Genomic DNA, 26899 nt, shown 5'->3' on the forward strand with positions numbered 1-26899 from the left:
TAAGAAACACCCTATACTTCTTTGTTCTAAGCACTATTTTACTCGCTTGTTATTTATTCATGAACACAATAAAGCTTTACATTGCGGGCCGCAGGCGCTGCTGTACCGCTTACGCGAGCAGTGGTGGCCGCTGTCCGGTAGGAATCTCGCGCGGAAGGTGACTCATCAGTGCGTCGCTTGCACACGGGCTAGGGGAAAAACGCTAAGCCCACTTATGGGCAACCTGCCTAAGGAGCGCTTGATGGCAGATTTTCCTTTTATTGGCACAGGTGTAGACTACGCTGGACCAGTGTACGTTTTAAATCGTAAAGGTAGGGGTGCTTAATTAGTAAAATCCTATATCTGTCTGATATAATGTTCGTAAGAAACGGGATTCTTACCACGATTAGGCTGTTTGAGCTCCCGATATTTCGGCACAGTTGCATGCGCCATATTCACGGGTTGACTGGTGTTGTGCGGTAGTGTAAAAAATGTTAAAGATAGCCGTATCGGTCTACCTTCTTCCTGATTCGGCGACCACTACCACTGTCCGCGTTCTCACTGCACATTAAGTCCGCACTCGATGTTATTTTTGTTTGTCGACAAACTACACTCACTGTGTCCACATTTGTGCGCGTACTCGAAGTCGGTTGCTGTCCAGTCTTGTTGTAATACTGGATCACTGGATTCCAGGCACTCGACAATTTAAACCCATCTTCGCGATTGAAGTTTTTGCATTTAGCAATTTCAATCGCTTCTCTTACCAATCTTGGTATGTAGTGGCGTTCTGTCGATAGTACCTGGGGACTATGAAGTTCAATCCAGAACGCCACTACTACTACACACACTACTATAATACGGGTAGTATTTTGGTGGCTTGTGGGAAGCGGGGATCAAATCATGTAAGTACCACCTGCGGCGAGTGCTCGGCAATGCTCATCTGACGTTCGAAGAATTCGCTACCGTACTCACACAGATAGAAGCAGTGCTAAACTCACGTCCGCTGGTACCTCTGTCTTCGGATCCCTCTGATGGCTATCCCCTCAGCTCTGGCCATTTCTTGATTGGCCGACCTCTCACGGCACCGGTGTGTGAAAATGACCTGCAACACTTACCTGTACACCGGTTGAGCCGCTACCAGAGAGTGGAACAGCTGCGGCAGCAGTTTTGGATGCGCTGGGCTAGAGAGTATATCTCGGAGCTACAAATCAGAGCTAAGTGGAGGGAAAATACGGCAGAATTGAAGCCTGATACGCTTGTCCTTGTCAAAGACGTGGCTCTTCCGCCGTTGAAATGGCCACTTGGTCGCGTGGTGAAGACAATTCCTGGTGAAGATGACATCTCCAGAGTGGCGGACATCAAGACAGCATCAGGCGTCATAAGACGGTCTTACACAAAGATCTGTCCACTTGTAAGGGATCAATAGTGTTAAAAGCTGGTGCTTTATAAGGCCGCGGGCATGTTTAGGACTTAAGTGCTAGTTTCCCGTGACATCGTGCATATCCAATCAAAGTGCGAAACCAAAATACGTTGTAGCAGCGTGTGTGTAGCTACATATGGTTTGGAAAAAAACTAAAAGTGTTGAGGCGTTTGAGGATTTGGAACTTTGAAATCAAACCAACGTATCGTCTTCTGTATTTTTAAATGTATTCTGGTTTTTGATACAATGATCTAGGATAGCGGGGTGGGGATAATTAGCCAATAGGCGACACATACGTATATTGGTTTTGCACTTTGATTGGATATCACGATGTCACAGGAAACTAGCACTTAAGTCCTAAACATGCCCGCGGCCTTGAAAGCACCAGCTTTTAACACTATTCGTCCTTCACAAGTGGACAGATCTTTGTGTAAGACCGTCTTATGACGCCTGATGCTGTCTTGATGTCCGCCACTCTGGAGATGCCATCTTCACCAGGAATTGTCTTCACGACGCGACCAAGTGACCATTTCAACGGCGGAGGAGCCACGTCCTTGACAAGGACAACCGTATCGGGCTTCAATTCTGCCGTATTTTCCCTCCACTTAGCTCTGATTTGTAGCTCCGAGATATACTCTCTAGCCCAGCGCATTCAAAACTGCTGCCGCAGCTGTTCCACTCTCTGGTAGCGGCTCAACCGGTGTACAGGTAAGTGCTGCAGGTCATTTTCACACACCGGTGCCGTGAGAGGTCGGCCAATCAAGAAATGGCCAGGTCTGAGGGGATAGCCATCAGAGGGATCCGAAGACAGAGGTACCAGCGGACGTGAGTTTAGCACTGCTTCTATCTGTGTGAGTACGGTAGCGAATTCTTCGAACGTCAGATGAGCATTGCCGAGCACTCGCCGCAGGTGGTACTTACATGATTTGATCCCTGCTTCCCACAAGCCACCAAAATGCGGGAAATAAGGAGGGATAAACGAGAATTTAATATTTTGACTCTTTGCGTAATCTACAACGTCTTTATTACAAGATGATAAAAACTGAGCAAACTCATTGTTTAAACCTACAAAATTTCGTCCATTGTCTGAGAAAATTTGACATGGTTTTCCACGTCGAGAAATGAATCGTTTGAGAGCGAGGAGAGGTATGCGTCAGTGGAAAGGTCGCTGACAAGCTCTAAGTGAATAGCGCGAGTAGTAAAACAAATAAAAAGACAGATATAGGATTTTACTAATTTAGCACCCCTACCTTTACGATTTAAAACGGACACTGGTCCAGCGTAGTCTACACCTGTGCGAATAAAAGGAAAATCTGCCGTCAAGCGCTCCTTAGGCAGGTTGCCCATAAGTGGGCTTAGCGTTTTTCCCCTAGCCCGTGTGCAAGCGACGCACTGATGAGTCACCTTCCGCGCGAGATTCCTACCGGACAGCGGCCACCACTGCTCGCGTAAGCGGTACAGCAGCGCCTGCGGCCCGCAATGTACAGCTTGATTGTGTTCATGAGTAAATAACAAGCGAGTAAAATAGTGCTTAGAACAAAGAAGTATAGGGTGTTTCTTATTATAATTAAAATCTAAAGATTTTTTTATTCTGACACCTACGCGAATTAGGTCCTTTTCATCTAAAAATAAATTTAGACTTGAAAGTCTGTTGCTAGACTTAACATTCCTTCCACTCTTTAGCAAATTGTACTCCAAAAAAAATGACTCCCTTTGTGATAACTTAGCTAGCATAATCACTGCGCGACTCAACTCATCGACATTGATCGCACCCGTCAGCTGATCGGTTCTGTGGCGCGGCCGGCTGTTGTGCGTGAAGCGCAGTACATAAGCAGTCGCGTGAATTATACGATTGAAGTTTGAGAATCTGTTGAATGGAAAGAATGTTTCGTCTGTATTAATATTTTGATTTAAAAATGTATAATTTGTAGTGTTAGATTTTAGTTCAGGCAAATCAATAGGTAATAACTCAGCATTTGAATTTGAATGTGTAGTTAAATTGAAATTAAAATTTAATACGTGTAAAAATGTAGGACCTTCCCACCACAACATAGATAAAACTAAATCCTCGAGACTTACTCCCCGTGAAATCAGGTCGGCAGGGTTTTCCTTGCCACTTACATGCCTCCACGTGAATACACTCGTCAGTTCGTGTATTTCGGCGACTCGATTCTGTACGAACGTTTTAAGTAAATTAGGTGTCATACGTAACCAGCCTAGCACAATAGTCGAGTCGGTCCAAAATACTACTTCGTCAAACTCGCGAGTAAGCGAACTGCGAATTTTATCGTAAAGCTTAGCGCCTAGCAACGCGCCGCACAGTTCCAGGCGAGATATACTAACAGGCTTCAATGGGGCTACCTTACCTTTCGATATTAATAATTTTACGACAACACGGTCATTGCATACGGTTCTCACATAAGCACAAGCGCCGTAAGCTGTCTGCGAGGTGTCAGTGAAAATGTGCAGCTCGACTCGTGTGACGTCACACTGAAATGCGTGTCGCGGAATCTTTATTGAAGAAAGATAAGATAGATTGTCAACAAACCGGTTCCACGTGCGTAAAATATCGGCGGGAAGAGGGTCGTCCCACTGTAATTTAAGTAGCCAAAGACGTTGTAATAATACTTTGCCTATCGTAATCGACGGACTTAATAAACCTAACGGGTCAAATATTTGTGACACTATACATAATATGGTGCGTTTCGTTACATTAGAAGTGGGCTGCTGTAACTGTGTATTGAAATTGAAATAGTCAGCAACGTTGCACCACCCTAAGCCTAAGGTTCTACATTGGCTATGTTCCCCAAAGTTTAAGTTGCGAAATGTATCAATAATATCATTATCATTTGTGGACGTTGGGTACGCTTCCTCGCCGACTTCAAAATTGAAAACCCACTTGCGTAAATTAAAGCAACCGGACTTTAGCACGTCTACGGTGCCCTTGCAAATTCTTAATAATTTGTCCTTGTCGTCGCTGGAGGTCAGAAGGTCATCAACATAGATATCGTTATTTATGACTCTTTTGACTTCAAGGTCGGAACACTCAGCAGCTAGTTGCTTCAAACAGCGTACACTCAAGAACGGTGCCGAAGCTGTGCCATATGTAACCGTGTTTAACTTGTATACTGCAAGCGGTTTAGACGGTTCGTCGCGCCACACGATTAGCTGTAAGTCACGTTGGGTCGGATTAACGAGTACCGAACGATACATTTTTTCGCAGTCGGCTAACGCGGTGTATCGGAATTGTCTAAAGCGCAACAGTATACCTAGCAAGTCACCCTGAATAGGAGGTCCGACGCGTTGTATGTCGTTAAACGAAATTCCGTTGTTAGTGGCTGCACTGGCGTCGAACACGACACGGAGTTTCGTGGTAGTGTTGTGTTCACGAAATACGCCGTGGTGCGGTAGAAAGTAGTTGGGGTTCGAATTACTATCGACTTTAGTCATGTGACCTAAGTTGATGTACTCTCGCATGAAATCTACGTATAATTGCTTATAACTAGCGGGTGCGCGTAGCAACCGTTTTTCCAACGCGAAAAAACGGCGCTCAGCTTGGGAGTACGATTCGCCCAACACCTTTTTTGATTTTTTGCCGCGATTTTTGCCCGATTTTTTGAGCGGAATGTCAACAATAAATCTACCATGTTTGTCGCGTGTAGTGGTTGTAATGAAACTTTGTTCACAAGCCGTCTCTTCATCAGATTGCGTCTTCCGAGGCTGAGTTAACTCTTCGAGCTCCCAAAATTGACGTAATTGATTTTCTATGGATGTATTAAAGTTACATTGGACGTGTATATTTTTAAATAAAATATATAACGTAACGTAACCATAAAACGTAATATTAACGTAACTTAACGTAAATTAAACGTATAAACGTAACCATATTTTTGCGTAATATGATTGATAGCACCCGAAACTATCCAACCTAACTTAGTATTTTGTAAGAATGGGCCGTTAGGTAGACGTATCTTGCCGTCGATAAGCAAGTCCCAAAAACGGTCCGCTCCTATTAAAATATCTATATTTTGTTGCCCTAGAAATTGCGTATTTGCCAGCTGAACGTTATCAGGTACCTCAAAATGCGCATGGTGTACCTGAACAGCGGGTAATGCGGGCGTTATTTCGTTTAGAACAAAACAATGAAGTCGCATCGAGTAGGAATTAACGCGCGATTTTACTTGTATGTCACACAAATGCGTCGAATGTGAAACAATATTACCTACTCCGCATATCGTTTTAGTGGACTGTATTAAAGGAAGATTTAATTTTTTGCAAAACGAATGTGTAATGAAGCAACTCTGACTACCACTGTCCAGTAAAGCGCATGCGATATGATAATTGTTATTTTTATCGAGTATTTCAACTTGCGCAGTGGATAGCAAAACTGGTTGCACATTTATGCAGTTTACATCTGTGTGCGTGTTCGCGTGAACATCGCAAACCTGTCCCTTGTCGCTTCGGCTGCAACTGATCGAGGGAGGGGGCGCGTGCGCGGCGACTCCGCTACTTTCAGTCGCTTCAGTTGACGATTTAGAGACTAGGCTCGTGGTATGATTAGAATCGCTAGAACTATGAATTAGTGAATTATGTTTTAAGTTACATTTTTGCAAGGTCCAAACAGACAGCTGTTTACAGTGTGCCCGGAACGTAAACAATTTTCACATAAGTTGTGTTCCTTAACGATTTTAAGTTTAGATTTTAAATCCATATTAAGAAATTGTGAACAAGTGTAAATTGGATGTGGAGCCTTACATACGACACACAACTTACGTGAATTGCGCCCGGCCGGCTTATAAGATATAACGTTACACTGTGCCACGTTGCTGCGAAAAGCAGTACATGATTTTTTGTTAATTTCAGTTATAGTTCTGTCTTTGCTGTGCGATAAAGTTAAAGTTTCTAATAGATCGGCCCTAGATTTCAAAAATTTGAGTAAATGATCAAGCTTCAGCGTAATTTTAGAGTTAGATAATAATAAACCTTTATGTTACTCCCATTGCCGCTCAGTCGTTTTATCTAATTTAGAAATAACTATGTAGATAATTAAAGTGTCCCAGTACTCTGTGGGTTCACCGAGTGTTTTTATAGCGCGTAAATTATTAATTATAATATCTATAAGTTTTCTAATTAGCGAGGACGACTCTTTCGGTAACGGCTGTATCGCAAATAATGCTTTGACGTGACTCTGCACTAATAATCTATTGTTATCATACCGATTAATCAAAAGTTCCCACGCAACAGAATAATTTTCGGATGATATTTCTAGCGCATTTACTACCATTTCAGCACTTCCCTTTAGTGACGATTTTAGGTAATGAAATTTTTGTATGTCGCTAATATCTGTCGAATTATGCACCAATGATAAATATGTGTCCCTATATTCTAGCCAGTGCTCGTATAAACCGTCGAAGGTAGGTAAAGTGATGACAGGTAATTTAATTGAAGACTGATTTTGAGAACACATTTTAGAGCATTCAGCGACCTCCCTACCGACACCAAGAAGGGATTCAGCTTTTGAAAGTGTGCTGTAGTAACAGTCCTCGAATTGTTGACGCTGATTTAACTGCTCGTCGATATCACACTCAGAGACAGTCTCCTCGAGCTTTGATTGTATGGAATTGAATTCCGAAAATAGAATGCCTGCCGCATCCATGCGCAATTTTAAGTCTATCCTGGACTCTTGACCTAGCGGTTTTACTAAACTATGGAGATGATTCACAAATTTCGTTAACCTGCCCTTGAGAATACCTCTTTTCCTGATGAGGTCGCGAATTACCTGCTCAGCTTTCTCATCTGTAGTATTTTTATATGGAGACTTGTCCCTATCCATTAAAGGCATAGTGGTGACTTGTGAAAATGGGAACAACCACAAAAGTACTCACCGGGCGGTGACGGAGATGTGCTCCTGGATCAATCCAAATCCTCGAAATATGGCAAATCCACGATCCAAATATGGCTCGAAGGTCCAGTTTATGTAGCGGCGTGTGTGTAGCTACATATGGTTTGGAAAAAACTAAAAGTGTTGAGGCGTTTGAGGATTTGGAACTTTGAAATCAAACCAACGTATCGTCTTCTGTATTTTTAAATGTATTCTGGTTTTTGATACAATGATCTAGGATAGCGGGGTGGGGATAATTAGCCAATAGGCGACACGTACGTATATTGGTTTTGCACTTTGATTGGATATCACGATGTCACAGGAAACTAGCACTTAAGTCCTAAACATACGTACTTGTCGCCTATTGGCTAATTATCCCCACCCCGCTATCCTAGATCATTGTATCAAAAACCAGAATACATTTCAAATATGGAAGACTATACGTTGGTTTGATTTCAAAGTTCCAAATCCTCAAACGCCTCAACACTTTTATTAATTGTCAATACAAAACCATTTATTGAAAAAAAATGTGTTTATTTTATTTTATACATTACTACTACATAGGTATTTATTTAATCAAATAGGTACCACATTTTCTCTAATTCATTTGATTCGTAATATCTTATTTCCAATCTACTTATCGTAAGCAATCTTCAACGTTCGATTAGGCTTTATTCGTGAAAATGATAAGCCAATCCTAACTGATCCATGACACTGATCAGTGGCCTAACTGATCCTTGACGTTGATCAATACCCTAAGCTGATCCATGACGTTGACCAGCGACCTAAACTGATCCTTGACGTTGGTCAGTACCCTAAGCTGATCCATGACGTTGACCAGCGACCTAAACTGATCCTTGACGTTGATCAGTACCCTAAGCTGATCCATGACGTTGACCAGCGACCTAAACTGATCCTTGACGTGGATCAGTACCCTAAGCTGATCCATGACGTTGATCAGCGACCTAAACTGATCCTTGACGTTGACCAGTGACTGACATTAAACTAATAATTACATTCCGGCCGACGCCATGACGTATTATCAAGCCGGCGTATCAACAACACTCAAGCTTAATGTCAAAATAAAATGTTGAATTTACCCTACAAATTCTCCTATACCTTACATAATAAACTTTTTTCTACTACCCTACAAATTCTCCTATACCTTACATAATAAACTTTTTTCTACTACCCTACAAATTCTCCCATACCTTTCATAATAAACTTTTTTCTACTACCCTACAATTACATAATAAACTTTTTTCTACTACCCTATGTCAAGAAAAACTCCAATTCATTGCACAGCGAATACTTTTATTCCATTTTCAACATTTCTAACGGTCAATTCTACTAGACGACTGTCTTTCCACTAGACGACTTATCACATCGACGGATATCCAACGACTGCCCGAGCTCCTGACTCAATAATCAAAACGCTGTTTCAACCCCACCACTCTCAATCCATTCGCTGGAAGTTGTCACAAAAGAGTGACGGGGTCGAGCAGTGCTGCCATCTAAGAAAACTAAAACTACCTTTTATAAAATTATTACATTCGGCCATCCTACGAAATGTATAGCCTCCTGGCACACTAAAACATCAGGAACTCTGCCAATTAATTACTTACTAACTTAAGTCACTTATTATAAACCAATATAATAAAATCTTAATTTAATTTAACAATATAACTATAATACAATATTATAAAACGGTATAAAAGTATCTATTTTCCTCATAAAAGTATTCAACCTACGTAATAATTATTAGAGACTCAAGTAGAAGCTCATATGAAAGATTTAAAATCGCAAGTCGATCAATCTAACCAAGAGCTTGATAAAAGTCTAGACTTCCTAACGGACAAATTAAAAAACATTGAAGGTAAGTTATCTACGTTAGCTGAGGAGGCGATCTGGAAAAACGGACATCGCTACTTGAAGAGCGATTAGCTACTTTGGAACGTTTTCCTCTAAAAACAGCCGTTGAAATAAGAAACGTCCCTGGTAAACAAGCAGAATCCAAATCCAATCTCCTACAAACTTTTGAGCGCCTAACTAATACTTTGGATGTTCAAATTGAGAAGAAAGAGCTGACTCCACAACGTCTACAGTCTTTGTCGAATTTACCAATACTTGGACTGAAATGGATGTGCTAGCGTAGTAAATATTCTACGTAGTACAATATTTAAACACATTTGTATAACATATACCGTCCATAATGTTGTCCATTTTATAAATGTAATATGTAGACACATTTTACTAAAACATAAAAATCAACACACCTAAAATAATACAATTAACTGCCAACAATCAACTTACTCTTATCACACATACTACCACCGCATCATAGAAGTGTACAATGCCAGGCATGTAATTCTTATGATATATACGAGAGGTGTTAAATCAAAGAGGAGCTGAGTATCGACTGATTTATTGTTTTTCTATACCTACCCTCAACATCTTTACAAGTACCTGACATCTCCCTTCTTAAAAATATAACAGCATATAAAACTTTTTTTGTTTTTTTTTTGTTTTTTTTTTTTGAATACTACATACTACAGGGCATACTAACTACAACAACACTAAAATTAATGGAAATTAAAAAATAACAAAAACCAGCAAAAACCTTCCGTAACAATTGTGCAACTATTAGATTTTATAAATTTCTTACCCCTGCCTTAGGAGTATCCATACCGCTCAGGAGGCCTCACTGTCCTGCCAAATTTAGTTACATGTAAGTTACGGCCGTCTCGACTTGTATTATTACATGATAATGACTGGGTGGAAGATTGATGTGGTTGGACACGGGCGTCGTCGTCATGTGACGTACTCTCGCAACTCATATTGAAGTCGTCCGCATCATACGGCGACACATATGACTCAGAACGGAACTGGCTATCTTTTATTATGTGCCTACGGTTTCTGCGTATCTCGCGACCTGTGCACATTTTTATAATATAAGAACGGGGCCCTATGTTCCCTATTATAATGCCGTTGGACCAATCTCCATTAATTAAAGCTTTTACTTTATCTCCTGCCTTTAATTCTTTTAACTGTTTACAATTTTTATCGTAATAAAACTTATGATAATTTTGTCGTTTGCGTAAACTTTTTATTATTTAGTTTTTATCTATAATTTTTGGTTCGAGAAATGTCGGAGCCCTCGGTAATATACCTCTAAGTCTACGATTATTTAAAAGTTGTGCGGGGGACGCTAATTCGGTACTAATTGGTGTATTTAAATATTCTAATAGCGCTAACCGAAATTCTGATTGATCGTAATACGTCTTTTTGAGCATACTTTTGATAGTTTGTATCGCTCGTTCTACTTGACCATTAGACTGTGGATACCGCGGAGATGAGGTGATATGTTTAAACTGCCAATCAGTCTAAAACCGTTTAAAATATTGTGACACAAATTCAGGCCCATTGTCTGTCATTAATATATCAGGAATGCCCTGTCTACAAAATATGTTTTTTAAATTGTTAATTACCTCCAATGAGGTCATGGTATTTAACTCGACCACTTCAATGTACTTACTATAGTAATCTATCACTAATAAATATGGCTTACTTGCAAAATGAAAAATATCCACTCCTAACTTAGACCATGCCCTGTTGGGTATCTCGTGAGGTATCAGACATTCTTTATTGTTTTGTTTTCTATAAGTAAGACAAGCTTGACAATGCGATATCAAATCTACAATTTGCGAGTTCATATTAGGCCAATACATTATTTCGCGCGCTCTGTTTTTACATTTTTCCGCTCCTAAATGACCTGAGTGAATTTTTGTTAGCATTTGCTTGCGCATGCATTTAGGTATATCTATCTTAGCGCCTTTCCATACCATATTGTACGCAACAGTGAGCTCATCCCTACTGTCCCAATAAGGTCTCAAGCTCAAATCTAATTTGCTCTTGTGATCGGGCCAACCCTTCTTTATCGTTTTAATTAATAATTGCATTTCCTCATCTAATTTTGTGTTGCGCTGCAATTCCAAAAAATGCGTGTCCGTCAGAGGATTGCTGATCGCGACTGCGCACACCTGCGCGCGCATCGCCCAGTGTTCACGCGCGGCTTCACTCAACGCCGGCGCTGGTGCCACCGCGCGTGACAGCGTGTCTGCTACGTACAAGTATTTGCCCGGTTTGTATATAAGTTTAAAAGAATACGGTTGCAATCTCAAGAGCATTCTCTGCAAGCGTGCCGGTGCCTCGGATATTGGCTTTTTTGTTATACTTACGAGAGGCTTGTGGTCGGTTTCTATAATAACATCGTCGCGGCCATAAATATACGAATAAAATTTTTCGCAAGCGAATACACACGCATATAATTCTTTCTCAATCTGTGCGTATCGCTGCTCGGTTTCCGTTAATGACTTGGACGCGTAGCAGACAGGTGCGTCGTCCTGCATGAGGCACGCGCCCAGCCCGTGCTTGCTGGCGTCCACGGACAGCGTCACCGGCTTCTCTAAACTGTAGTACCTTAACACCGGTGGACTAATCAAACACCTTTTTAATTCATTAAAACATTTATCATGTCTCTCATCCCAGTGCCATTCAACATTTTTTTTAAGTAGTTCTCTAAGAAGATGTGTTTTCTCTGACAAATTTGGTATAAAATTGCCTACGTAATTTACAAGACCTAAAAACCTTTCTAAATCTTTTACTGATTTATTAGACACTTGACAAACCTCCGCCACCAAGTTCTGAGCAAAAAAAGTTGAAGAGGAAATCGTCTGACAAGATTACGGAGGAGCCGGTCAGGAAGATTGCGGGTGAAGAGAAGCGGGCTAAGAAGGTGGCTATTAGTCCCGTCTTATCACCACCAAGAGTTACGGCGCAAATCTTGTTCGGGGATGACAGCTCTGCGGAAGATGACTGCAATGAAGCATCCAGCTCCAAAAAGACGGGTAAAAATATACCACCATTATTTAGCTATTTCACTAGAAGGGTGAAAAAAGTATATTCGCGACAAATTAATGAGAGTAAAGATGGGAAGTATTTCGGCGAGATGAAGATTTATGAAGCCGATGAAATAAAAAAAATACAGCCCGTCCATCGATGGCGGCATGCAATTACAACTATCAAAACCAGAATTGATGACGATGCGGAATCTTGGCTATACATTAAGAAATTTGTGAAATGTATCCAAAAAGATTTCATAAACAGCCCCATAACACTTATAGGCCGGTATGATTATTAGGATAGGTTAGATCTTTGTATTTAATCAGTATTTTATTTGACTATCTATATTTGTAAACAAAATAGCTTTTAAACTATGTGTCCTTTTTGTGTTTTGCATAAACAACAATATTTCAAAAGTGTTTCTTTTTTTTACAGTTGTGTTTCCCGATGACATAACAAGATCTATACATTGTAATAATTGCAATATGTTTGTCCAGAAAAGGCTATTTTCACATCATAAGAGAACAAATTTACATAAATCCAACTGTTTATTGAATACGCAGTTCCCAAATATCAATATTGTCGCGTCTGCCTTCAAAAACAGATTAGTAACATACCGATTGAACGTCACTCAGGAAGACGAGTACCTCAGTCCAGAGGCGTTCCTGAGTGATAATCAAACAGATTTATTGAAATTATTCAATATATCATTGAAAGAGCATGATGTTTTGAGTTGTTCGCTTATTTTTTACTGCCAAAATTAGATGAAAAGCAATTGAAATCATTTAATACTAAATATATTATTGTTTGTAAGAACTCAGACTTGAATAGATTATTAGAAAAAGTTATGAATATATTGAATAAAAAGTTTACTGAATTTCAGCATACTCAATCTGGATGGTCATTTTTATCAATGAGTCATGTTGAAATTAACATTAAATTAACGTAAATTAAAGTTGATGGATTACTGTCACTTTCAGATCTGCTAAGTCTTATTAAAGACAATTTATTTTTGTGAGATTTAGTTCTCAATGTTATATTTTCATTTTCATTGCACATATTTGAAATTTGTGCTGTTTTAGAAGACGGATTTTGCACATTGGATTGTTCTGGAGAAGAAGTAATTAACAATGTCTTCTTGACTTTTTTTGATGGGTTTTTATACATAAGGCGCATTTCCATTTTTGTTTATTTTCGGAAGACATCAAATAAAATCTTTTTGTACTAACGTTTGTACATTCAATCTCATAATGTTTTTGACAAACGAAACATGTAAGGTATTCTTTTCCCTTTATACTATTTCGGCATTTTTCACAATAAAATTGGTTACTTTTCCCCTTAGTTGCCATGTTTGCTAATTAGCCTCTTATTATGATTTGTAGAAACGATCCTTCTTAATGTAATTGGTGATAACAAGAATTTTTTGTCTCTTAAAATTTAATTTATATCAAAATCCAAGTGAAAAAACACAGAAAAAGATTTACCATGCGGGGTCTTGAACCTTGATCAATAACGTCAGATGTGCTATGCACTACAAATTGCGCCAAATTAACTTATGTTTATACGATGTAAAATTAGTCCTTATTCCAACTCAACATTATTGAATCGAATGATTCAATGGTGTATGATCTCAGGTATTTAGAGTTACCGCCTTTTTCACTATTTAATCTTTTTAACATCACATTTAAAAACACTGCTTATTTACTTATCAGAATACTTCAGATGGTAACATTCTTAAAAATCAAACACATTTGACATTCAATTTACTCAATTGTAACAGTAACTTTGTTTTTAAATAAGTTTCTTTGTGTTTTACACTCACACGTATTTAAGCTTAAAATTTTATTTTTACTTTGATTTAATGCAAGATAACACTGTCACTTCATTATTGATGGTTTTACTGTTTTCATTTGATAAGAACGTTTAGAAAAGCACTTAAATATTTTAAAAATTTAAAAATAGACAGAGGTAATTTGCTTGACACCGAACGAATTGAACGAAACAACGCATCTCAACCTACAATTACATAATAAAATTGTTTCTACTACCCTACAATTACATAATAAACTTTTTTCTACTACCTAACAATTACATAATAAACTTTTTTCTACTACCCTACAAATTCACCTATACCTTACATAATAAACTTTTTTCTACTACCCTACAAATTCTCGATTTTCGATTGACAAATGTACATATAAATATTAATATTGTCGCGTCTACCTTCAAAAACAGATTAGTAACATACCGATTGAACGTCACTCAGGAAGACGAGTACCTCAGTCCAGAGGTGTTCCTGAGTGATAATCAAACAGATTTATTGAAATTACTCAATATATCATTGAAAGAGCACGATAATATCATTCAATGTTAATATCATTCAATGTGAGAAGAAATTTCATTCCTTTGGTATTTAGTATACTGGAATAATGAGGATATGAGCTAGTTACACAAACGTTGTTCTTAGCTGGGTATAATGCAGCTTCTATACTCCATAAGAAACAGTGGTTATCTTTATTTTTAATATTAATGCAACTTTTTGAATATTTGATTACTGGTGGTAGATCTAAATAAGATCCACCTCTCATAGGAGAATACTTATTAATGTTAATTTTAACATGACTCATTGATAAAAATGACCATCCAGATTGAGTATGCTGAAATTCAGTAAACTTTTTATTCAATATATTCATAACTTTTTCTAATAATCTATTCAAGTTTGAGTTCTTATAAACAATAATATATTTAGTATTAAATGATTTCAATTGCTTTTCATCTAATTTTGGCAGTAAAAAATAAGCGAACAACTCAAAAAATCATGCTTTTTCAATGATATATTGAATAATTTCAATAAATCTGTTTGATTATCACTCAGGAACGCCTCTGGACTGAGGTACTCATCTTCCTGAGTGACGTTCAATCGGTATGTTACTAATCTGTTTTTGAAGGCAGACGCGACAATATTGATATTTGGGAACTGCGTATTCAATAAACAGTTGGATTTATGTAAATTTGTTCTCTTATGATGTGAAAATAGCCTTTTCTGGACAAACATATTGCAATTATTACAATGTATAGATCTTGTTATGTCATCGGGAAACACAACTGTAAAAAAAAGAAACACTTTTGAAATATTGTTGTTTATGCAAAACACAAAAAGGACACATAGTTTAAAAGCTATTTTGTTTACAAATATAGATAGTCAAATAAAATACTGATTAAATACAAAGATCTAACCTATCCTAATAATCATACCGGCCTATAAGTGTTATGGGGCTGTTTATGAAATTTTTTTGGATACATTTCACAAATTTCTTAATGTATAGCCAAGATTCCGCATCGTCATCAATTCTGGTTTTGATAGTTGTAATGGCATGCGGCCATCGATGGACGGGCTGTATTTTTTTTATTTCATCGGCTTCATAAATCTTCATCTCGCCGAAATATTTCCCATCTTTCCTCTCGTTAATTTGTCGCGAATATCCTTTTTTCACCCTTCTAGTGAAATAGCTAAATAATGGTGGTATATTTTTACCCGTCTTTTTGGAGCTGGATGCTTCATTGCAGTCATCTTCCGCAGAGCTGTCATCCCCGAACAACATTTGCGCCGTAACTCTTGGTGGTGATAAGACGGGACTAATAGCCACCTTCTTAGCCCGCTTCTCTTCACCCGCAATCTTCCTGACCGGCTCCTCCATAATCTTGTCAGACGATTTCCTCTTCAATTTTTTTTGCTCAGAACTTGGTGGCGGAGGTTTGGCGTCAGACTCCGAGTCGCTTGAAAGAAACAGATCTTTGGCAAGTTTGGACCTATAATAGAAAAAGAAAAAATAATGAGATATTGTAATAGTTATCATTCACTTCCCTATGATTTAATGATAGTTTTCATAGATCATATAAAGACATACATATAACTTGACATTAGTTGTAAGATTATTAAGCAACAGACTATGAGAATAGTATTGTAAAAGTATCATTTAAGATTAATAGATCTAAAAGAACAATTTGATAAACATTCCTATGATAACAATGTTGGTTCAATCTTATTTCAAACAATCAACAAAATGATGACTTTGATTGAATGTTATCATTCAGTAAGCTTAATAAAATAAGTGAAATTGGATGATATTAGTTTGGGTTCAAGTCATTAGACCTTACTGCTACCACGATAAGAACAATTAAATGATAAGTCTAATCAGATATAAGGAATTTACTAACTTAATAACATATTAGAAAATAAGGGTACTTACATTGTTTGAAGTGAGGTGTTCCTTTCCAAGTTGTGACTTTCCTCAGGAAAAAAGCGTAATGTGGATCTGTCTCCCAATGCACGAGTTAAATAGTATGATCACACATTAAATCTCCTTTTAAAGTGTGTGTAAAGTGTACCGTCCCGCAAGGCTTAAAAGGGTGTCCTTGCGCCCTGGGTCCCTAACTCCCTAATGAGGTGAGAAAAGAAACTCAGGTGGTAACAAAAGATATATATAATATTACCAAGCACTCAGCGGTAGGCACATAAAATTTATAAGGTCGTGGGGTAACGTGCTATCAGTCTCTGCTTCCGCGGCGTTTATTACTCCCCTGCTTTGGCTGAACTACGGTGGCGTCGCCCAGCGACGGATGAGCGGCGGCAGGCCAAGGAACGGCAGGACAGGAGGTGCACGTCGACCGTAGCTGGGTGCTCCCTAGGCAGCTAAGCGGCGGCCGCAGGAATTCGGTAGACGTCGGTGCTGAGGTCGCAACGGCAGGTCAGCTACCGATGTATGAAGCTGGCAAGCGATAGCTTGCTCGGAGATTGCTAGCTTGATTGTAGCTTGCAGTAAAATTCGTACAGTGCTCCTGGAAATTCAAAACACCAGACCGTTAGTTCGGTAAGGCGTTGTTCCTCCGTCTGGTATCCACCATCAGCAACTCAAGAAAAGCAATACGTAGCGGCTTGACGATGGTGGAACTATCAGAACGGAGTTTACAAAGCAAAAGCGAAGCAAACGAAAATTAAAATAAATTTAAATAAAATGCGAAATAACGTATTATAAAGATAAAGGATAAATAATGAAAAATCAGCAATAAGATCTTATGTAAAATAAAGAAAACACAAACTTAAATGTACAAAAGAAATAAGTTAAAGTTTTAAAAATGACCGTTAGCAACAAGAACAAAGAACGTTTAAAAAAATACGGTTATAAAGGACAATTAAATTTAGCAACATTACATATTTTATTTTATGTGCCATAAAACTTACCCTAAAACGGGAACAAGTACTTAAATTATATTAGTATTAATGTAGAAAAAAAATAACTTTAGAACGCCAACGTTAGCCGGAAACGATCACACCAAGACTAAGACGCCGGTGACCGCTCTTCTCAGGAGATTGCAGGCAAGTCACCCGGCACGTATGCAGCGACCCCGCCGAGCCCGGGTCGCCCCTCTAACCCGCGCAGTCCCCGCGGCGCGTGCGCCGCAGTGCACAGACTATGTGACGTTTTAAATACGTTACAGTACCCCCTCTCCGCCCTAAGGATTTTGATTTAATATCAAAATCCTTGAGGTGTGTAGTTTCTCAGAATTAGAAAGCTACACGATCTTTAAATCTTTAATATGCCAGGCACCTAGATTTTTTCCCGACATGTCTTCTAATATGTACACTAAGGGAGAACGCTTCTCCGTTACCCTACACTTAATAAATTTTGGAGCCAGTTTTTTGCTAAAATATTTGTCCTTGTCGCTCAAAATAAAAGTACGTTTATATACGACGTCTCCTACGTTGAACTCGTAATTCTTTCTTCTTAAGTTATATTTTGCCGTATTCTTTAAATGGGCTCGGTATAAAGCCCTCTGTACCTGGTCGAAAACCAATTTAAGCGAACCAAGATTCTCTGCGTAAATATCGCGAGGCAAAAATATAATTTCGTCCCCTAAATCGGAGTCTACATAATGAGAACCACAAACGACTATCTCCCGTCCAAATACTAAAAATGATGGCGTATAACCCGTAGTTTCGTTCACTGAGTTGTTAATTGCAAATTGGACATTGGGTATGAACGTATCCCATGAGCGATGGTCGTTATCCACAAAGGTAGATATACACGTAATTATGGTTCTGTTATAGCGCTCAACGGTGTTTACTTGTGGAGTGTATTTTGGCGTAAAGAATACGTTAGGGATGTTATATTTTCTAAACAAATCGTTGGCTTGGCTACTTATAAACTGGGGGCCATTGTCTAGTAAAATGGTTTGAGGGATACCGTGTATTAAGAAGATTTGTTCTTCCAGAATTTGTGCAATAATTCGTGAGGTAGCTTTTCTAAGTGGAAATATGTGACAAAATTTAGAAAAACAACAAGTTATTACCAAGATAAAACTATTCTGTTTACGAGTTATAGGAAGAGGTCCCATGAGATCGATAGATAACATTTGATATGGTCGAGCACACTGTTTAGGGCGACCCATTTCTCCAAGGATGCCATGGTTCTGGGCCTTATATTGGAGGCAAATTGAACATGAGCCCACGTACTTTAATACATCTCGGTACATGTCGGGCCAAAAATATCTAAGAGCGATCCGTCTGTAAGTTTTGAAAATACCCAAATGACCGGCAATTGGCTTGTTGTGATTCTCAGCTATCACAGCCTCCCTAAGTTCGAGAGGAACAACTTCTTTCCAAGAAAATTCTTTTGTAAGATCGCATTTATTCTTTGAAAGGCGGTAAAGGGTTTCATTTTTCACGAAATAGTTAGGGGAACCTGAAGGTTTAGTTAGGGAATCATTATACATTTTCCTATACCAATCATCCTTAGTTGCAGAAAATGATTTGGCCGTTGCAATAGAAGCTACCGGTAAAGCTCTAGATAAAGCGTCAGGTATAATGTTGTCAACGCCACGTCGGTGTTTAATTTCGAAATTAAAAGATGATAAACGTACACCCCAACGAGCTAGTCTACCTGTGGGATTGTTCAAGGAAAGGAACCACTTCAAAGCACTGTGGTCTGTATAGACTGTGAACCTTTTTCCGTTTTCAATATAGCACCGCCAGTGTTCTAGAGCAACTAAAACGGCCAATGTCTCACGCTCCGTGATGCTGTAATTCTTTTCGGCAGCTGTTAGCGATCTGCTCATATACGCAACTGGTCTTTCTATTCCGTTGGTAGCCTGAGTTAGCATCGCTCCAATGCCAAAGTTGCTCGCATCGGTGTGAACCTGAAATGGCTGGTCAAAATCGGGACATGAAAGCACTGGGGCGGAAACAAGACATTCCTTGAGCTTTTTAAATGCCGCATCGGCTTCCTCAGTCCACTGGAAAGGAGGAGCATTTTTTTTGTTTGAAGTTAGCTTATTAAGCGGCCCTGCAATTGTGCTAAAATTAGGAACGAAACGTCGATACCAAGTAGCCGTACCCAAGAATCGTTTCAACTCCTTCCTGCTAGTTGGAGTCGCATAAGTAAGAATGGCTTCAACTTTATCGGGGTCAGTTCGTAACCCGTTCTCATCAACGACATAACCTAAGTACTTGAGCTGACTTCGAAAGAACTCACACTTTTCCAAATTGATGGTTAAGTTCGCTTTACGCAATTTGTCCAACACACGAGATAGCAGAGAGACGTGTTCATCAAAAGTGCTACTAACAATAATAATATCATCTAAATAGGCAAAAATACGATGATCTACATCACCTAGAAGGGCATCGACTAATCGTTGTTGTGTGGCCGGTGCATTTGTTAAACCGAAAGGGGTGACTTTAAATCGAAATGTTCCTCGACCGGGAACGTAAAAGGCTGTCTTGTCTCTATCTTCTTCCGCGATAGGTATTTGCCAGAAAGCCTTGGATAAATCAAGACTAGTAAGAAAACGGGCATCGCGTAAATTGTCTAGGATTTCAGATATATAAGGCAAGTTGTAAGCGTCCTTTTTAGTAACCGAGTTGAGCTTCCGACTGTCAAGACAAAAACGAGGCTTGCCATTTTTCTTAGTAACCAGAAGAACGGGAGACTGCCAGGCACTCTCACAAGGTTCTACTACGTCTAACGCCAACATTTCATCAACTTGTTCGAGTAGAATCCTCTGCTTTTCTGGAGAAAGTCGGTAATATCTTTGCCTAATAGGAGGCGACTCTCCTGTGTCAATATGGTGTGTTATTACCTGAGTCCGGCCTAAACCTTTATGCTCAAACGAAATTTCTTTAAATTTTTCAATTACGGTATCTGCGACTATCTTTTCATTTATATTTAAATGATTGTAAGAACAAATTAAATGTTTCGGTATATTTTCAGTTAAGTCCATTAGCGGTGTCTCTGTTAAAGTAAGAGAGCCTAAGTACTTCGGACATAATTTGAATGCACGCCAGAAATCTATACCTAAGATCAGTGACGGTTTGACTTCGGGAACAACAAAAGCCCTAATTATGTGAAATTGGTTCTCGAATGTTACGGGCAAATTAATATAGCCTATACTATTCAACGTTTGTCCGCCTGCCGCAGTAACCAACAACGGCTCGTCAGTTAAAATTTTAAGGCCATGTTGAAGCAAAACCTTGTGAGCGTGATTCCCTATAACAGTTATTACTGATCCCGAATCTAAGAGTCCTGACGCAGTAATGTCATTAATCTTTATGTTAATATACGGACGGGTATCACGAAATGGTTTTTTTTGTAGAATTGTAGCAGCCTTGTAAAAACTAAAAAATCTATGTACTGTTTTTAACCATTCCTTCCAATCATTAATATCAGTTTTCGGTTTATTACAAGATCTACTACAATTCTTCCTAATTAGTTTTTTGAATTCGTATTTCGGTTACAATTTGGGCAGTCGGGCTTCTTGACACCTTTGTTGCCACATTTAAAGCATAAAATTTCAGTGTTTTTGCAATTTCTAAAAGTATGTGAATGGTTACGACATCGAGGACAGTAAGGAACACTATTATTTACGCTTTGATCACTATTATTTATAACGTGTAGATATTTCTTAACATCATGAGAATAATTTTTGTTGTAATTATGAGAATTATCCATATCGTGCTTTTGTTTGCTAAAGGAGGGGTTGGGATCCTGTTTGTACGAAAACTCGGGGGCTAACGTATCATGGGATGCCGCTGGTGGTTCTCGAAAATGTGCTAAGCGAGACTGGACGTTCTCGTAGTTTCTGCATAACATTCTTAACTGTTCGATAGATGAGATTTGTGGCGATGACGCTAATATGTTAGCATAGCAAGGACGTATGTTATGCAAGATAATCTCTAGCTTATCTTCGGCTGTAAGAGGTTTCGTTAAGCGTGAAAACATACCCGACAGAATTGACAAGTATATCGAAATATTTTCTGTTTTCCCCTGGGTTCTAGAACGAATCTCCGCTAATAAACGATAATCGTAATCAGCCTTATCGAAGTCTTGTTTTAAGAGTACGGTTAATTCATCCCAGGTAGATACTTGTTCCTTTACGCTTCTGAACCAATGCAACGCGTCCCCTACGAAAATTTCAGTTCCGAAAGCTAACAACTTTGACCCTGGGATATCGCGTGCTCCACTAAATTCGTGTGCCTGCTGAATAAATGAACGTACGCAGGATTTACCGTCATATTTCAATTTACTAAGTTCGTTTGAAATTTTGCTGCCGCCTTCACACGTTACCGTAACATTGACTGGTAAAGTCGAAGGTCTGCCTGGTTCCTCGGAAAGATCGACATTCTTGGTTTTAAGAGTTAATAATTTGTCGTACGCTTGTCTAAACAAAACATGACACTTTGCATGCTGGTCGGCGAGCGCGTCGCTAACGTCAATCCGGCCTAGCCTATGGTAGACGTGATGTAGGTTATTCTCAGTTTTGGCCAAAAAATAATTATCTTTAGAACCTTCAGAGAGATTTGAAATAATCCTTTCTAAAATTTCCACACAGCAATTCAAATCACGTGGAGGTTCCAAATGCGAAACAAGAATATTCTCGGATGGATATAATTGAGATAATTTACTAATCTGCTTCCGTAAATCCGCAACCGTGTTGGCGGGTATTTCGTTTCTTATAGCCACCTCATATTCAAGTTCGCTTTTATTCAGGGCAGAAAAGTTAATTGGATAAACCATATTAATCGAGATACTAAAATATTAAAAAAAAAAAAGTAAATGGCACAAAAAATAAAGAAGAAAAGAAAAGAAAAAAAAAAATCGGAAGATGAAATTAAGTTTAAAAAAAAATAATAAAAAAATAAATACTCCGTTCTCTTACACTAAATTAATGTAACGCTCTGGTTTCTTAATAAAAATAAAAAAATGCAACAAAATTATAAAAGAAAAAAAAAAATAAAAATATTAAATTGCAACTAGTGTGAACGCAGCCTTATATTCAATTGCGCTTACGCGCGGTAAGATAACGGCGCGCAAGACAAAAACATTTGTCGGTACCTCGAAAATAACAATGTAAACGTAATTCAAAAACAGTAACGGAAAATAAAATAAAACAACGGAAATTCAAAAAAAAAAAAATCACATATAAAATACCTTAGTCTAAAAGTTTTGTTTATTTGCACAATAAAAAGATGACGAATTACTACTTTCACCCTAGTTGCTGCAAACCAAAAAAAATAAAAAGCGTTTTACAAAATCACACATCGCAAAACTAACTACTAACAGCGAAAGCAGAAACAGATTAACCCACGACGAGGGCGCCAATGTACCGTCCCGCAAGGCTTAAAAGGGTTTCCTTGCGCCCTGGGTCCCTAACTCCCTAATGAGGTGAGAAAAGAAACTCAGGTGGTAACAAAAGATATATATAATATTACCAAGCACTCAGCGGTAGGCACATAAAATTTATAAGGTCGTTCGGTAGACGTCGGTGCTGAGGTCGCAACGGCAGGTCAGCTACCGATGTATGAAGCTGGCAAGCGATAGCTTGCTCGGAGATTGCTAGCTTGATTGTAGCTTGCAGTAAAATTCGTACAGTGCTCCTGGAAATTCAAAACACCAGACCGTTAGTTCGGTAAGGCGTTGTTCCTCCGTCTGGTATCCACCATCAGCAACTCAAGAAAAGCAATACGTAGCGGCTTGACGATGGTGGAACTATCAGAACGGAGTTTACAAAGCAAAAGCGAAGCAAACGAAAATTAAAATAAATTTAAATAAAATGCGAAATAACGTATTATAAAGATAAAGGATAAATAATGAAAAATCAGCAATAAGATCTTATGTAAAATAAAGAAAACACAAACTTAAATGTACAAAAGAAATAAGTTAAAGTTTTAAAAATGACCGTTAGCAACAAGAACAAAGAACGTTTAAAAAAATACGGTTATAAAGGACAATTAAGTTTAGCAACATTACATATTTTATTTTATGTGCCATAAAACTTACCCTAAAACGGGAACAAGTACTTAAATTATATTAGTATTAATGTAGAAAAAAAATAACTTTAGAACGCCAACGTTAGCCGGAAACGATCACACCAAGACTAAGACGCCGGTGACCGCTCTTCTCAGGAGATTGCAGGCAAGTCACCCGGCACGTATGCAGCGACCCCGCCGAGCCCGGGTCGCCCCTCTAACCCGCGCAGTCCCCGCGGCGCGTACGCCGCAGTGCACAGACTATGTGACGTTTTAAATACGTTACAACCTGGCCGCCTGTTTAAGGCCGTATAAAGCTTTATTTAATTTACACACAAAATTACTATTATTGCATGGCACACCTTCATGAATTTTCATATATATTTCCTCTTGTAACTGGCCATTTAAAAATGCAGTTTTAACATCCATATGATGTACTAATAAATTATGTTGAATGGCAAAACTCATTAAAAATCTAAAAGTAGCAATTCTGGCCACAGGTGCAAATGTTTCGTCATAATCAGTTAGGTATTGTTGACTAAAACCTCTAGCTACTAATCGCGCCTTATAACGTGATGGCTTTCCAAACTCATCGTTTTTGACAGTAAAAATCCATTTACAGTCTACAATGTTTTTACCTTGAGGGCGTGGTACAAGAGTCCATGTCTTGTTTATGGCATGAGACTTCAGCTCATCATTAATCGCACCTTCCCATTGAGATCGATCATTACGTGTTCTGATCTCTACAAATGAACTAGGTACTTCACACACAACAGATTGTGCACACATTAAATAATCATCATCATCATCATGCCGATAAGAAATAGGGGGACGATCTTTGAGCCTATCACTCCTCCGCAACTCACTGTTTACTGTGTTTTGATTCGGATCACTAACAGACACACTATCAGACTTATCCTTAATTGATATTGTATCATGGTTCGTTTTTCTAATTTTACTAGGACAAATATGGTCATCAGATTTCAATACATCCGATTTTGACCCATCAGAGTTTCGAGACTTATTTGACACTGATTTTGAAAAAGTAACATCAGTTTTGTCATGAGAATTTTCAACATTCTCTTCAGGCTTCCAAAGAGGCCTGGATATCAAAAAATTTGTCTCGTCCATAACAACATCTCTGACTACAACACACTTGTTACTAGCCGGGTCCCAAACTTTATACCCATTTGGTTCATACCCTAACATAATGCCCTTCCATGATTTTTCTTCAAATTTAGACTTGCACGTTTTATTGTGTACATAAACTGTAGAGCCAAATACCTTCAAATATTTAATCTGTGGTTTTTTATTATGCCACAACTCATATGGTGTTTGGGGAGACTTTAAACTTTTAGTTGGCGTTAGATTTATCAAATATACAGCTGTCAGCACAGCATAACCCCAAAATACTTTAGCTAACTGAGCACCATTTATTAAAGAACGGGCTTTTTTAGTGATGGTCCTAACCATCCGCTCAGAAACTCCGTTTTGTTGTGGAGTTCTAGGAACTGTTAAATGATAAGTTATTCCTTTCTCAACACAATAGTTTTTCATTTCCGTAGATAAGTATTCTCTACCGTTGTCCGAATATAAATTAACTACTTTAGTGTTAAATTTAGCCTCACTTTTTGCAACAAAATCTTTAAAAGCAGAAAACAAGTCAGATTTATAAGTTAATAAGTATGTTACACAGTAATGCGTATACTCGTCAACAAAAAGCACAAAATAATATTTGATGTCAACAGTGGTTGGAGTGATAGGTCCACAGACATCGGAATGAATATTATATAAGGGTCGCTTAATGTAACTTTTATCTTTTGCCTGGTTAAATGGCAATCGACTCTGCTTTCCGTTTATACAGGCCTCGCATAACTGATCATCAGGTGCAACTGAACTAATCTGTTCAATATCTTCAACCAAATTATTAATTTTGATTTCTAAAACCTTATTTTTACTCATATGACCTAATCGTTGATGCCATAGTTTATAATTATTTTTATCGAAACCGCACAAATGGAAAGCAGGGCTATTTATAGAAGTTAAAAATTCAATTATAAATAAATTATTCACGGGCCTACCTTGCATAATGGTTTTACCGTTATTTCGTATGTCAGCACCATGTTGCCCGAAGACCACGGTGTAGCCAGCTTGCTGCATCCTGGACACCGACAGCAGGTTGTGAGGTACCTCAGGGCAGAACAGCACGTTGTCCAGAGTCCCTCGAACGCCCAAGTTAGTGGTGACCTGGATCGTTCCCTTTTTCGTGGCTGAAATATATTCACCATGTTTAGCGACTGAAATTTTAATAGGTGTTGGTAAGCTACTTTGAGAAATAAATAAATCTTCCCTGTTAATTATGTGGTCGGATGCGCCGGAGTCCAAAAGAAATGTTATTTTGTTAACTGTATCCTGCTCTTGATTGTTATGCTCTCCAGTCATGAAGGCGAAACCAGAGAATTCGTCAGAAACGCCATTGTTTGGTTGATTTATTTCTACCGCCTGAACCGTTCTATTTCTCTCTGTTGACTTCCTGTGTTGTTGGTTTTGGTTAATTTTCTTGAAGTAGTAACAATCTTGTTTCTTATGTCCTTTTCTCCCACAGTGAAAACACTTTACACTTGTATTCTTCTTCGTTTTGTTACTTCGCCAGTTGTTATTATTTTGGAAATTATTCTCATATTGTGCATTATAATATTTTCGTTTCTTCGACACACCGTCACTATCAACGTGAAGAACTTTACCACTTGTATCACTTGCTTCGTCTTTTAGTTTGACCTCATGATCTAATAATCTTGTTTTCACAAAAGCCAAGGTCAAGTTGTCTTCAGAAAGGGTTTCAATTGCAGTAATAACTCCGTCATAAGTTGAGGGTAATGTTAGCAACAAATGCGCTATTTTATCTGTTTCTTCTAACTTCGCACCTGCAGCGAGTAATTCGGAAATCAGGTCGTCGAAATTCGTAAAATGTTTTATGAGAGGTAGATCGCTTTGTAATTTAAGCGTCAACAGTTTTTTACGTAAAGCCAACTGGGTGGCAATGCTTCTACGCTCGTATAATTCATCTAGCCTCTTTAAGATGTCGCGTGCAGTGCTGTCCTCTTTAGCAAATCCAAGGAAGGAGTCGGAGAGATATTCCACTATAACACTCTTTGCGATTCGGTTACTCTTCTCCCAATCGCTGCTTCGTATTATCGGGTCGTCGTCGATCGCTTTTATTACCTCCAGCTCAGATAATAAAGCTCGAATTCGGAACTTCCACACGCTGTATTTCTCGCCGTTGAAAGGTTTAATATTCCGTTTTGATTTTAAATTATCCATTTTTCGAAAATTGCAACCGTCAACTGCTAATGCTCAAAACAGACTGAGATGAGAACACTCCACTGAAAAAGGAATGTTTCCAAAACCCCCACTA

This window comes from Papilio machaon, chromosome W (genome assembly GCF_912999745.1).
Source record: "Papilio machaon chromosome W, ilPapMach1.1, whole genome shotgun sequence".
In the NCBI taxonomy this organism is placed as follows: Eukaryota; Metazoa; Arthropoda; class Insecta; order Lepidoptera; family Papilionidae; genus Papilio; species Papilio machaon.